Source organism: Oryctolagus cuniculus, chromosome 16, assembly GCF_964237555.1.
Source record: "Oryctolagus cuniculus chromosome 16, mOryCun1.1, whole genome shotgun sequence".
Classification (NCBI taxonomy): Eukaryota; Metazoa; Chordata; class Mammalia; order Lagomorpha; family Leporidae; genus Oryctolagus; species Oryctolagus cuniculus.
Window position 1 is genome coordinate 25,151,181 of NC_091447.1, and position 15,085 is coordinate 25,166,265.

Genomic DNA, 15,085 nt, shown 5'->3' on the forward strand with positions numbered 1-15,085 from the left:
CCTGTGGACTCTGCTTGGCTGAAGTACACACACATGTCTCTGTGGACAGCCTGAGTGTTTGGGGTGAGAAGTAAAGGAGTGAAGGGTATTGAGTGCAGAGGCAGAGCGACCTGGAGTAGCACAGGGGAGAGTGCAGTTCACCTGTATCCTCCCCCTCACTCCACAAAGACCTGGGAGGAAAGAGGTTGGAGTACAGGTGACTGGAGGCAGTGGTGATCAGCTCACCCTAGGAACATCCTATGAAGAACCCCAGAAAGGAATGTGATATGGCACGTCTCAGCAGGTAGGACACAGGAAATGCTACTCAAGGATCTAAACAAATGGGTACAATAGACATTCCCAGTGTAATGCAGGTGAGCCCGGGGCCAAACATCAGATGGTAACCTGCCACTCCACCGATCTGTCTCCAGGAGCCATGCCTTAATCCTGAGGATAACTAAGGTCAAATTCTACAACATGCTTGGTATGAAGAAAGTGCTAGAATGAACACTGGGCTGCCTTCTATAACATAGGGATGTGATTTTTTTTTCAGACATGAGGTTGTAAGCTGGCATTCATGCCTGCTACACAGAGATGACTAACTTTTCCAGAGTTACAGTTGGCCTTTATTGTCTGATTTGAGCTTGCTCTGGGAAAATCGGAGGCTGCCTCTTCACACCTGAAGAGAAAGCCCCCACAGAAGTTCCAAGGGTTGAATTGTGACCTTGAGCTCCAGGCTGGGGGTGATGCACTACTTTTTTCATTCTGGTGCAGTGCTTGCATCTATGGATCTGCATATTCTTAGGGCATAAATTCACAACCGGCATCAACTTGTCCAATTTCTGTTGATGTCCACTTTGGTTTAATAGTGTTGGTCCCCTTGAAATGGTGTCTGGTGGGAGGACTCAGTGCCTGGGATTTGTGATCTCTTGAAGACACAGTTTGGTGAGCCAGTTGTCTATTTGCTGCCGTGTCCTCTCCTTTCTTCAACCCTCCCTTCTTCATTTCTTCCTTTTATTCCTCTTGTATCCCTTTCTTCTTGCTGTTCCTATCACCCCTTTCATATCCATTGAGTGCTTACAGTAGCTCATGTCCTGTGCTCAGTACTAAGTCCAGTGAGTGAGGTATTCATATTCTGTGTACATTTGGAGTCTGTATGTGAATGAAGAAATAGAGTAAGTAATGGGCAATTGCAGTCTTATAGTATGAATGTTTGTATAAAGCATCCAGTGCTAAGAATCTCACAGAGAGACAACAAATCTGATTATGGAGGTAGGATTCATCAAAGGTTTCCTAGAGGAAATATTTAGTAAAGAAACATTGTCCTTGAGTGTAAGGAGTTGGAGATTGGAATGTTAAGAGAGAAGGAGTGGCAGAACTGTGGTGAGAAGGAAGATATTGGCTATTGGAGGGATTATAATAAGCTTATAGCACTTACTATGCTGTACTCTATGGGGTGGATAGACATCTTGAACAGGAAGTCCAGTGTGGCTGCCCCTGAAGGAGGTGACACCATGGTTTTGCAGGCTGTATTGCATCAGGAGAGCCAAAATCTCTGGATAGCAGGAATTCAGAAACAGGCCTCAGTAGATGGGACCAATAGAAGTACCAAGATGGTGCCTATGAGGAATTGTCCAGAACATGAATATTTTCCTGTGCTGAGTGCCTGAACCCAATCAGAGTCAATTTTCTTCCCCCTCAAAAAAATCTCCTATTCTCTAAGCATCAATCATTCCCTTGAAATTTCATTGACCACCTCTACTTGCTGAGCAGAGCTTTTTTGCTGATAGTGTTAAAAGGGAAGCCTCTGTCCAAATGTTCTTATATTTTCAGTAAAAAAATTCCAATAAAAACTAGCCCTTAATAAGTTGCAGATATATGATGGTCCTTTCATAAATCCATGCAAGCATGTAGTTGGGAGAATGAGACAACTTAAAGATAATTTATGTTTAAAATTCGGTACTACCCAATAGCTACACACTTAACCTCATTACTTTTATCATATAGCTCTACTGCCTACCCTCCTCTCTTTCTTCATTTTTGTTCTATTTTGCAAAGTTTTCTAAGATGGGAGGTGGGTATTTGGCCTACTGGCTAAAATGTCCATGTTGCTTATCAGAATGCCTGGTTTTTGTACTTGGTTCCATTCCTGACTTCAACTACCTGCTAGTGCTAACCCTGGGAGGTGGTGGTGATATCTCAAGTGATGCTGCTCATGTGTAACACCTAAATTAAGTTTCTGGCTCCTGGATTTATCCCTCAGCCTAGAGCCACTATGGCACACTATAGCACTTTGGGATTGATCCAGCAGATTGGAGTGCTTCTCTCTCTCTCTCTCCTCTCTCTCTCTCAAATAAATAAACATAAAGTTAACTTTTGAATTTTATGATCTTTTTCCACTTTTGGAGTTTTTTACTTAATATATTTGTAAGGAAGGTCATCTCCAACAAAATTTTTATGAATCCTATTCATATTATTGCTTCCTACCTCTCTCCACTATTTATACAAGAGAGCGTAGTTTTACATGGACTATTGAGGCTGTCCTGAAGTTTCAGGAGACAGCTGTTGCCACTGATATAGTGACAGTCCTTCCCTTATTCATTTGTTTATTCACCCAGCATGATTGAGGGCCAGCTCTGTGCCAGTATTGAGGTGCTCTTGACTCGCCATTAGCAGACTGAAAGTTATACATCATATAAACTCTAGGCAGAGCTTGTGCGGTGCTGTCTTCAAGTGTTTGTAACACTTTTTTTCCAGAGAAGAGGAACTTCAGGTTGGCCCCTGTAAGCAAAGCAAAGGTGGAAGAATGTTCTAGGCAAAGGTGGCATGTAAAGTCATGGAGGTCACTTAGGAATGGTGGAAGCCCCACCCCAGTGACCCCCACCTCACCACTCATGCTGTTTAGATAGACTTCCCCAACACTGAAGCAAGGTTGGCCTGGGTGAGACCCGTAGACTACCATAGGAGTAATGGAGTCTGACTGATAAGACTAGTCATAAAAACCATTGTATCTTCTACTTCAGTCTTTGAGTTTCTCACTTTAGGAGAAGTCAGTGCTAAGAAGCAGCAGATCATGGCTCAAATGCTTGGGCCCCTGCCAACTGCATGGGAGACCTGGGTGGAATTCTTGGTTCTGGTGTTGTCCTGGTCCAGCCACAGTTCTATAGCCATTTGGGGAGTGACCAGAGGATGGATGATTTCTCTGTCTTTCATCTTTGTCACTTAGCATTTTCAACAGCTATTTTAAGACAAAAGTGGCTCATAATACTTTCTTGCAGCTTTTTTGGTTGACATGGGGACTGGTCCCCTCTTAGTACAATGTTGCAAGCCAGGTCTTCCTGAAACATCCTCTGGGAAACAAAGTCTTATGAGTAAACTGTTTCAGATTCTCTATGTTCAGTGTCCACTTGTTGCCTGAATCCCATTTTCTTGGTTACACTCAGATTGGAATTATATCACCTACTTCCCTGGTCTCCTTACGGTGGAACATATCAGTCTCCATAATCTTGTGAGCCAACTTGTCCTTACATATCTGATGCCATGGAGGAATGTTTCTCTGAAGAACCATTTCTAATACGCTTGGACTATTCATAGTATGATTCTGCCTGAGTGCTTTATGCCAGAAAAAGTTTTAATGACTTTATAGTCTCTGGGAACCAGATCCATTTCAGTCCTGTATCCATATTCTTCCTTTGCCCAAAACTTTATAATAAATGCACCATATTTCAAGAAATTTCATCTTCTCTTTCCCTTATTTGTGATTTGGTTAAGCAATGGTGCCCAGAGACCAAGCAAAAAGAAACAGGAGAAGGACCTTTGGCTGCAATCGGTCTGCAGATCAGAAAATCTCCTTGAATGAATGAGAATTCATTAAGGAATCTGTGCAGGGCATGGTCATTTGGCCCCAGCACTTCTCTCACTTATGGCTTCCTGGGAGCATGCCCTTCTGTATGTCTTCCTGGAATTTCACACAGAGTATTTAAGTAGTATGCTAGTCCAAGCTGTGGTGCTTCCAAAGACAGGGTCCCAGCCGATATTCTGCTAGACCTGTCAGCTAACTGCTGTCCCTACACAGCTGTACCTGTACCAGATTCTGGGATCATGAAACTTTTACTTTCTTTCTAGTTCTATCAGTACATGCCCATCCCTAGCAGGGCAAGCCTAGGCTTAGACTTAGGCCCATCTATCCCTAAACCAGTCCCATTGAAGACAGAAATCTTATTTGAGCTCCCAACCCACAAGCCCATGAAGCCCAGTATGAGAGCTCTCGGGCAAGGAACAAGCTCTGGGCATACCTGACCATACCATATGTTATCATTCCATTCTCTCTTTTCCTATCCCTATGGCAGCCTAACTCTCAGGGCTCATGACTCAGTTTCCCTGTAAAGCACTGTAGATCTCTACTTACACAAGGACCCTGTTCTGTACCTTGAAATTATCTGATGTCTCCACTTTCCCACCCAGCTCTCCACAACCCTTTGCTGTGCTTGACGGACTGAATGCTGTCGCACACCAGCTCTTTCAATCAACTGTTGTAAGAGGAGGTCTGGCTGGACTCACAATCAGACCATCTGCTAACTTCTTTTTTGCCACACCACACAGGATTCATTTCAGCAACAGAAATTGCCTCGATCATGTTTGAATTCATCAAAAAGTTTGGACAGTGGAGGAGACCATCTCCATCCTACCAGGTTTCATTGCTGCAAATGCAGACATTTCCTCCCTCTGCTGCCTGTTTCCCAAACTCCCCCAATGTCCCAGCACACCCAGCACTGACACCCCACAGTGCTTTCACATTCTTTGAGAAAAAAGATACTTGGGTGTAAGACTTAGTTCTACCTCCTTACCTTACCATATAAGGAGGGGTTTGGTATCAAGACCTCCCTGAGCAAATCTAGTGGTGAGAAACTCCAAGTCTCCCTGAACTCACATGGAGACCAGCCTCCTTGGCAGCAGGTGCATCTGCACCCAGCAGAAGGATGAGTCTAGAACTCAAGAACACTCTAATTCCATGGTGGTCAAGCCTTGGGAAACATGTGAGGCGGACTTCAGATCCTTCACAATATCCATTTGTACCTCTACCCAAGCTACTCAAACTAAAGATAAAACCTACAGTAAAATACTGTTATGGAAACATAAATTCAGTACAAGTTCCCTCATCTCCTTTGAAAGGCCAGCTTGTGGTTCTGTTACCAAATGCTCCAATCCACTCCTGGAGAATCCAGTGCTCCAGACCCCTTCCTCTGAAAAAATGGACATTTCAGTTTCACTCTGCCCACAATCCAGGCCTCTCACTTGAGACTTTATTAACCATGACCCAGCTCAGAAGCCATCTCCTTTAAAAGCCATCATTGTCTGAATTTTTTGCCTTTTTCCTGGAGGCTTCTATAGACTGTTGCTCCTGTCTACTTGGGTACTACTTTTTAGATTATTTGAATTATTTTTTACAAGGTAATAATTTAGTAATGCATTAATCCATGAAGGGTGGGTGTCATGTTCTAGACCATTGTGTAACCACAGAAATTAGCATGAGCCCAAAGTTTACAAGTAGAACTCGACCCTGAGCAGATTAAACCAGCACTGCCAAATCTTTTGAAAGGCTGCTCATTTTTCCTACATACTGTGTTGTACTACATCTGACCTTTGTCATTGGGCTCACTCAGCTCCTGATCCTGGTAAGTCTCCCGCTTTCTCCCTTTGCGTGACCAACTTTGCTTATCTTTTTAACATTTGACTCAATTACCACTCACCGAGTTTAGGAAGTTTTCTGTTATCCTTCTGGGTAGTTACAGACACTCTCGTTTGAAATTTCCGCAGAAAGCTGTGGCATATTTCTATCATCAGAGGTTGTCTTTGGCAGTCCATACGTGATTGTCTCCTTCATGAGACTGGGAGCCTCTGTGCCTCTGTGTGGCAATTTCCAACACACAGCTAGGTAATATGGAAATGTCTGGGGCCGGTGCTGTGGCACAGTGGGTTAAAGCCCTGGCCTGAAGTCCCGGCATCCCATATGGGTGCCAGTTCTAGTCCCGGCTGCTCCTCTTCTGATCCAGTTCTCTGCTACGGCCTGGGATAGCAGTAGAAGATGGCCCAAGTCATTGGGCCCCTGCACCCGCAAGGGAGAGCTGGAAGAAGCTCCTGGCTTCTGGCTTCAGATCAGCACAGCTCCAGCCGTTGCGGCCATCTGGGGAGTGAAACAGCGGATGGAAGACTTCTCTCTCTGTCTCTTCCTCTCTCTATAACTCTGTCTTTCAAGTAAATAAAATAAATCTTTAAAAAAAAAGAGAAAATGTCTATGAAATGAGTGAATGAAAGAATGGATGAGTAGAACATTTTGATATCACATTAGTAAGACCAGTGAAAATTCTCAGAAAGCCTGCATACTGGGAAGGACAATTTTTAATGGAAATTTGTAAAGATCTGAGCCTGAATGCCAACCATGAGAGATCACAAAGGAAGTGGTGGGTTTTGTTTGCAAGTGGTTAAATCTCTGCATAGGATACTCACATCCCACGGAGTAGTGCCTGGTTTGATTCCCAGCTACTCCACTTCCAATCTAGCTTTCTGCTAATGTACACCCTGGGAGCAGCAGGTAGTGGCCCAACTGTCTGGATCCTTATGACCCAAGTGTGATACCTGGGTTGAACTCCATGCTTCTTATTTTGGCCTGGCCCAGTCCTGGCTGTTGTAGGCATTTGGGGAATGAACCAATGGATGGAAGATTTCTCTCTGTGTCTGTCTTTGTGTCTGTCTCTCTCTCTGTTTATCTCCCTGCCTTGAAAAAAAAAAAGGAAAATGTTTTAAAGAAAGAAATCACAAAAGAAGCTGAAGATAAGGATAGAATTTCTTTTAGACTCTTTCCCTGCCTATTGGCTTCTACGTTCACAATTCTAGGCTTGGACTTAGAATGTAGGGACTCAAATTGTCTCATGCTGACTGCACTCAATTGTAGTTCAGTTATAATTTATGGATCACTTTGGTCGTCACGGGCCATTATCATAACTGAATGCCATGGCCTTATTATGCACCTGCACTCATCTATCTTATAAAAATGGACAGTCAGATACTAAGTGCCTGTTGAGAAAGCCATTCCCAAGCTGTGTGGGCTAGTGCTGATTTTGATTATTTCCAGATAATGTCTGTGTACTGACATTATAATTTGAACCCCCCATTTAAAGGAATAATAACAATGCATCCTGTTACAGGATTTGCATAGTATTTTTAAGCTTTTCAGTATGGGTCAACATGCTTTTCTCTAGGACTGGGAAATTTGTGTTCTCTTTTTTAAACTTTAGCATGATGGTCTTTCTCCTGCCAAAAATATGGCTATGTTTTGTGATTTTTTTCTTTTAATCTCAATGACCAAAATATGATTTGTGGACTGTCTCATAACATACAAAGAAGTTATACTTATTTGAAATACCAGCTTCGTATTAAGGGAGGGAAAAATCATTTAAGTAAGCAATTAGAGTTTCTTCCAGTGGTTTTCTTTCTGTAAACTTTAACTGGTGATTTGAAATTTATACTCTACAATCTGCTGTTCCTTAATAAGTAACTTTGCTATATAAAAGGTGCTTCCTGTTATGTTATCAGTTAAAATATTGTATGCTAGGAGGGAGGTCTACCCAGAATAACTCATTTTTAAGCACTTGTCACTCACACTGGGCATGTCTGAGGTGACTATGTTTGGTAGTTAAAGTCAGAGGCAAACCTTACAATAGTTCAGGTAAAGGAAATTTTATTTTGTTTGCCAGGGAGCTCAATTCCATGGAAATTCATGAGAATAAGGACAGCAACTCATTCTGCGGCACAAACTGAAAACTTAAAATTGTATATGTGCGGGTGTAAAAAGTTAAGCTTAAGCTTACAGGTTTAAACCTTCCTGGTGCAGCTGTGAAAATAAGACAGAGTGAAGTAGCACCTTGACAGGAGGGACTCCATTTTGGAGCACTTGAGACTCCATTCTGGGAAAGCACCCCCCACCCCACCATGAGACTCTGGTCTGAAACTATGATCTCAAATAGTTGGACAATAGCAGTGCACTACATCACCCTTGGCAGAGCACAAAAACCCCCTAGCATGATTGCTCAAGCTTAAAAGTAGAAAGGTTGCACCTGGGTTACCTGGGCTAATAATGAAGATGTGATTTGTTTATGTCTTAAGATCATAATTGCAGATTGTAAGACTTTAGCAACCGCTTAGCAACCGTGTATTCTCTTCCCCCTCCCGATTTTGCAGTTTTTGCCTTTATAAACCCTATACTTTAGTTCCTCGAGGCTCCTCTGTTCTTGTATGTTCAGAGAGCCCCAACATGTTGGATCAATAAATCTTTAACCCTTTGCTGGTTGCATGAGAGAAAAGTCTCTTGGAGTCATTCCTCGGGTGGTGGGTGTTTTCGGACCCTAACATTTGGAGGTTCCACCGAGATCTGACTGCTGCCTGTGGACGCCTCCAGCGGATATCTCTCGGGGTGAGTACGGCGCCTATTGTTTTGATTGAACGTGTACACATTGATTTGTTGTTTGGTGAGGTTTGTTATTTGTTTGTAATCGGCAGTGTGGTTGTCGGGCTCGAGCGAGAGCTCCACCCGACTGTGGCGGGCAGACGTGCTCCAGAGCCACAGATCACATCCCAGGGGACGCCCCGAGAGAAAGGGAGAACTGGGAATGCCCAGTCTTTCCTGTTTGGTGGGTTGCCTGCAGTAGGGAAATAGACTGCAGAGACTCACGTTTTGTTTGTACTGCAGAAATTTTGGTATTTGATTGAGCTCGTTAGTCTTTTGTATTTGTTAAGGTGCTTTGTTGGCTGTCTTGTTGTTTGTTGATTGTATTCTCTTGTCATTTAGCATTTGTATGGGACGCCGTGATGGCTCCCATTTGGTAGACACTTTGTGTGGTTGTTGTGTGCTGCTTCCCTACGCTGTTTGTCTGTTTGTGTACATGTGTTGTCCGCTAACATGGGCCAGACTGTGTCTACACCTTTGTCTCTAACTTTGAATCATTGGTCAGAGGTAAGCGACCGGGCGCATAACCTTTCTTTGGCAGTCAAGAAGGTAAAGTGGCAGTCTTTCTGTGCCTCTGAATGGCCTGCTCTCATAGTGGATTGGCTCCCGGAGGGCTCATTCCATTTACCACTCATTTGCCGAGTGAAAGAGGCCATTCTCCAGCCTGGCTGTCATGGGCACCCAGACCGGGATTTTGAGAAGACATTGGAGGTCAGTATTCCTTCCCTCAAGCAGGACCGGATCTGTGGAAGTGACTGTTGAGTGTCTGGCACCCCACAGCTCTCCGAGAACGTGGAGTCCCCCCCCCCCCCGGCCACGGCTTAGCTACGGCCAAAACTCCAGAAGGATTGTAAGGAATGGGAGGGAAATTAGGAAGGGCAGTTGGCTGAGAGCCTGGAGACCCCCTGAGCTCGCTTTGGCTTCCTGGTGGCTGGACTGTGACCCGAGGACCAGGTCTCTCTCTTGGAGGGATGCCTGGTCATGCTGCCTACTGCTACGCGAGCAGGGCTTAGCTTCGATTGAGGCTAATATTGGCCCTTCAGGTAAACTCAGACAACTAGGTAGTGGGTAACCTTGAGCGATAGGAGATTTCAAACCCCATTCAGCCCCCAGACAGGAGGAGCTTCATTGCTTTCTGCCTTCCTCCTCTTCCCGGGGGCTCCCTCCCCCACTCTTTTGCTCTCCTCATCTCCATTCCTATACCACTGGCCAGGAGAAAGGGAGAGGGAAATTCCACAAGTCTCTCCACCTAGGGAAAAGCTGTTACCTGTTACCTGTTAACCCTTTCCAACCTGGTAGAAAGTTTTCCGTCTTTGCAGCTTATGGTAGCTCTGGTGCGTCTTAAAGTTTTTTGTGAACTATTACTGTTGCTAAGATTTGATTGCCTGAGGACTAAATCTGTTGTAATTGACTGAGTGTCTGCAGTAGTCCTAATTGATCTGGCTTTGGTTAAATTATAGGAGGTTCCCAACACTCTTGGTGAAACGACGCACCTACCCAACCCCACGGCTAGTCCTGCCAGGCCCTGGTGTGCGCATTCTTCCCTGTAAATGGGGGACCACAGCCTTTCTCTGCACTCTATTCTAGTCCATGTGGCCTGGCGCAGCCAGGCAGGCATAGCCAAATATCTCTAGGCAGAGCCCCCGCCCCAGGGCTGCTTTTTTTCTCCTCTCCTGGAGGAATTTCCAATTCAATACTACTGCTGGTCTTACCTAAGGAGGCCAGAACCTTAAGCTATTAACCCTTTCCAACCTGATGGGTTTTTCTCTTTGCAGCTAATGAAAACCTAAACAATGGGTTCATATGCTGATAATCAGCTCTTTTCTGTGCTGCTGTCCCTGACTTATCTGATGAAAGTGTTCACCTGTCTTGAAGGTTTCACATTTTTCTATTGCCATTATGAGTCTTGATTGGAAAAACTACAGCGCGAAGTTTGTTTACATTGTTTATCTGTTTTTAATGTCTGAGTGATTACCCAACTAATCAGAAATGTACTAATTTTGGCTAAATGGTTTGACTCTCTGACAGCTTAAATTCTAAACCGAGTCTTACAACTTTGGGCTTCCAGTCAGATCCCTGGAACTCTCAAAGGATGAGACTCTAAATTTGTTAAAGTAACAGCTGCTTGGGTCAATTCAGATTATATAAAATATATTAAAATGTTATAAATGGTGTCAGACCTATGCTGTATTTATGTTTTTGCTTTCCAGCTAAAGTGGTCTTATAAAAATAAGAGTAAATTCTGTGTATACAAGCCTTTATGTTGTTAACTAAAGTAAGCCAATGCAGATTGGTTCAGAAAATTGAGGTAATGCAAACGCCCTTCTGTTTGCTCAGTGGCTTGCTTGCTCAGTTTTACAAGTCTTTGATATGCTTTCAACTTGTTTCTCTTCATGAGGAATATCTTTTCAAAGTTGTAAACATGCACTAGTGTTTGCTGTCCAGGAGATGTTATCCTCATGTTACTTAAAAACATAAAAATGTAATTTTAACTTTTATTTCAGATAATGGTGTGGTATTCATTAATAATTCAGTGTCTTAAGTCATCTAGGCATCGGTGCTAAGTAAAACTTGGAAAAATATATTATATATACTTTTAACATCTCAAATTCGATAAAAAAAACTGTTTGAGTTTGTTAACATGTATTCTCATAGGTTGTCCATACATGACAATTCAAGGCTATGTAAAAGTAACTACGGGTATAAAGTTTCAAAGGTATAAACAAGTCATAAAAAGTTTTAAAATGTTTACGATTTTAAAATATTGTTTACAGAGTTGACTGCTAATGCCAAAATTACACTGACCTAAAGTTAAAGTCTGATCTTCTGTTATAACAATGGGGTTTTTTAAAAAAATTAAAAATGTGTACTAATGTTAGTAAATATCTAAAAATGGTCTAAATCATAAATCTTAAAATCTGTTTTTGCAAAAACTGTAACGTCTATTTTAACAGTGTCTGCTTAATCGATTACTCTGCCATTTCTAGAGTTAGGTCCTGTAAGCTCTTTTTGATTCTGTTAAATAATTCTAAATTATGTAAACTCTTATATACAACGTTTTTTTTATTTCTGGTTTATTCGACAACAAGAGACATAAAATTCATGTTAATCCATTGTGTACTCTACTGTCTCTGTTAAGTTATGGTTATGCGGCAAATGCTAGAAAACTGGGATCCAAAAAAACCAAGAAAGCTCTAGTGTCCACAGGCTACATGGTAAATACCTGGAAGCCAAAGAATGACAGAGACCTCTGCCACAATTTCTCCTCTAAGTCGGGCTATGCAGTAAACACTGGTTAAACTGCCAGTTAAATATAAAAGCCCAGAAAGTCAGGCTAGAGACCCAACTCGCTGCCTCACTTTTCCTCTTTTCTCTTCCAGAAGGGAAGTTACTACTGTTCTGCAGGACTCTCCACTGTGACGTACGGTTTGATCCCCAGACCTTATGTAAGGGATGACTGACCTTTTCTGTAATAATGCCTGGCCACAGTATGGGACCCCAAACAACATAACAACAAAAAAAAGGTTAAACTATAAAATAATGTAACAACTAGATCAATTTTTCAGTGTACGCGATAAATGGGCAGAACTCCCCTTTTAAACCAAACCAAAAAATAGATAAAAAGTTACACTGACGACCTCAAAGTATGCAAGCAGGTCACCATAGTTGATCTTACCCAAAGGGTCATAGTTCTCCTCATGGGCATGGTCTTAACTCGCAGGAAAATACTAAGTGTCAGAATTTGCCCATGACCATAGTTTTTCTAGCTCACCCTGATATTAAAAAAATCTCCAAAAATCAGGGTTGGTTTGAGCACCTGCTTGACTGACATCATAGAGGCTGCCTCCTTGGTCTACTTTAGAGACCAGGAGAACGAGGAGCAAGCAAGCAGCAGAAGATAGGCAACAGGCCAATCAATGGCTGCTTTACATGGTGATCTGCCGTCAAGGAGACCCAGCAAGGCCAATGCACCCCAAACGGCACCTGTTGCTGATATAAGGAGCCAGGGCACTGGGCAAGCAGCTGTCATGACAGCAAATGCCTTCTGTCAGCTCTGCCAAGAGCACGGTCACTGGACATGGAACTGCCTTGGGTGTCGAAGGATTCCTGGTTCAGAACCACAGACCCTGTGGCTCCGAGCTAAAAAGTCTTTGGCTCTGCCCAGCCTCTGCCCAGCTTCCAGCTCCAGCCACTGCTATTGAGCGGATGGCCTAGGGTCAGTGAAGCGTAAGTTGCCTATTTCTATCAGCCTCCTATTCAGCTCTCCTCCTAGTCCAGCCATGTAATGTAAGTCAACAGGGTGCCTCCCTTAAAGGAGATTTGCATCTCTTTCAATTCTCTTCCAGCACCCCATGGATAGGCCTGGGCCTCTCACACCCAGCCAGGCCTTAAAAGTCTATCCAATAGCATTAAGCTTAGAAAGCCCTCCCTGCCAGTTCCTAAAAACAGGGCTTTCAGTAACAGCTAACTCAGATAGCCCTATACCGATTTGGACAGGTCCTCACTGAGGACTTAAAGGGCCTATCTCTTGAGGGGGGTGCACAATAATCCATAATATAAATGGTTAAATGTAAATAATTCATTAGTCTTCTTTACCAGCCTGAGACTCTAGTCTTGTACTTTGGCTTAACTTCCTAGCAAAACTGGCTACTAGATATCCAAAGGAAAAAAAAAATATTGTCTCTGGGTCAATCAGACTGGACAGGCACAAACCCAAATTTGTACTTTTCATGGAAAAAGCCAAACAGCTCCAGGACCAGGCCAAGCAGGGCTAGGATTTCTGGCCTAACATCTGATCATAAAAATCCTGGCTATTTCCTCTCCTTGGCCCACTAACTTCTGCAATCTTGATGCTTTTCTTTGCACTGTGTGTTTTTAATGCCCTTGTTCGTTTTGTCTCTAACAGACTAAAAGCTGTTGAACTCCAAATGGTCATCAGGCAAGACTTCCAGCCCATTCCACTGGACGACCTGAACAGCCCTCTGGACTGAGCAGCACAGTCTTTCCAAGGCCACTGTTGCACACCATAAGACAGGTAGCAAAGGGAAATACCCAAATCCCCCTTGATGCCCACATGCCAGCTTCTAAGAAGTTACAGAAAACAGAACTCCATCCATAATCCCAAAGAAGAATTTTGGGTATTACCTCTTGAGGGGAAAATATTAGGCAGAAAGTCAGTTATGAGCTTATGTGTGTGTGACATAAAGGCCTAATGTGTCCAGCATATGCATCTGCATCTCAGTCATCCTGACAATGTTTCACGGGCAGCCTGGCCTTTGCATCCTGCCCTGCCCCCTTCTACCTGATAACCTGCCAGGTGGAGATCCCCGCCCCTTCTGCCTGACAAATCTTCCACAATTTCCCAGATGCAGCCCAGTATCTGCATTTCAGTATTGCAGAACAGGCGGGGGTTGAATCTCATGTTCATGGGGGGGGGGAGTGGTTATGTGCGGCCCTAAAGGAAAAATGTTGTTTTTATGCCGACTAAACTGGGGTGGTTAGAAACTCCATGGCCAAATTCAGAAAACAACTGGAAAAACGGCAACGGGAGAGGGAAACTCGACAGGGATGGTTTGAGTCATGGTTCGGCCGGTCCCCATGGCTTACTACCCTACTGTCAGCCCTAGCAGGACCCTTAATTGTTCTACTCCTAATTATAACCATAGGACCTTGTGTGTTAAATAGACTCATCACCTTCATGCGGGAACAAGTTAAAAATGTTAAACTCATGGTCATAATACAACAATATGTGACATTAAAAGAGACAAAAACAAATAATCTCTAAGATTAGAGATCCTCACAACAAGGAGTGGGGAATGAAGAGTTAAAATTGTATATGTGCGGGTGTAAAAAGTTAAGCTTAAGCTTACAGGTTTAAACTTTCCTGGTGCAGCTGTGAAAATAAGACAGAGTGAAGTAGCACCTTGACAGGAGGGACTCCATTTTGGAGCACTTGAGACTCCATTCTGGGAAAGCACCCCCCACCCCACCATGAGACTCTGGTCTGAAACTATGATCTCAAATAGTTGGACAATAGCAGTGCACTACATCACCCTTGGCAGAGCACAAAAACCCCCTAGCATGATTGCTCAAGCTTAAAAGTAGAAAGGTTGCACCTGGGTTACCTGGGCTAATAATGAAGATGTGATTTGTTTATGTCTTAAGATCATAATTGCAGATTGTAAGACTTTAGCAACCGCTTAGCAACCGTGTATTCTCTTCCCCCTCCCGATTTTGCAGTTTTTGCCTTTATAAACCCTATACTTTAGTTCCTCGAGGCTCCTCTGTTCTTGTATGTTCAGAGAGCCCCAACATGTTGGATCAATAAATCTTTAACCCTTTGCTGGTTGCATGAGAGAAAAGTCTCTTGGAGTCGTTCCTCGGGCGGTGGGCATTTTCGAACCCTAACAAAACCTCCCTCTCATACTTGCTACTCATTGCACATCTGCTAAACATTCCTCTCTTCACTAACTCATATCTTCTTCCCCTGATCTTTTCCTTTTTTGTGCCACTGGATTGCCGTTTCTAACCTATAATCTACACGGTTGATCTACAAGCCACCTTTACTTCTAAGTCAGGATTTTATCTGCTGATGTCCAAATT

General features: G+C 43.3%; 1 long non-coding RNA gene across 4 annotated transcripts in view; it reads left to right on the plus strand.

The window, feature by feature from the left end:
* The window catches only part of LOC103349444 (uncharacterized), a 66,118-nt gene extending 51,274 nt beyond the window's left edge, over positions 1–14,844 (plus strand). For all 4 annotated transcript variants that reach the window (XR_011383136.1, XR_011383138.1, XR_011383137.1 and 1 more), the window contains 2 exons: positions 11,863–12,006; positions 13,389–14,844. This is a non-coding gene — a long non-coding RNA (uncharacterized lncRNA). The remainder of the gene's footprint in view (positions 1–11,862; positions 12,007–13,388) is intronic.
* The last annotated feature ends 241 nt before the right edge of the window (positions 14,845–15,085 follow it).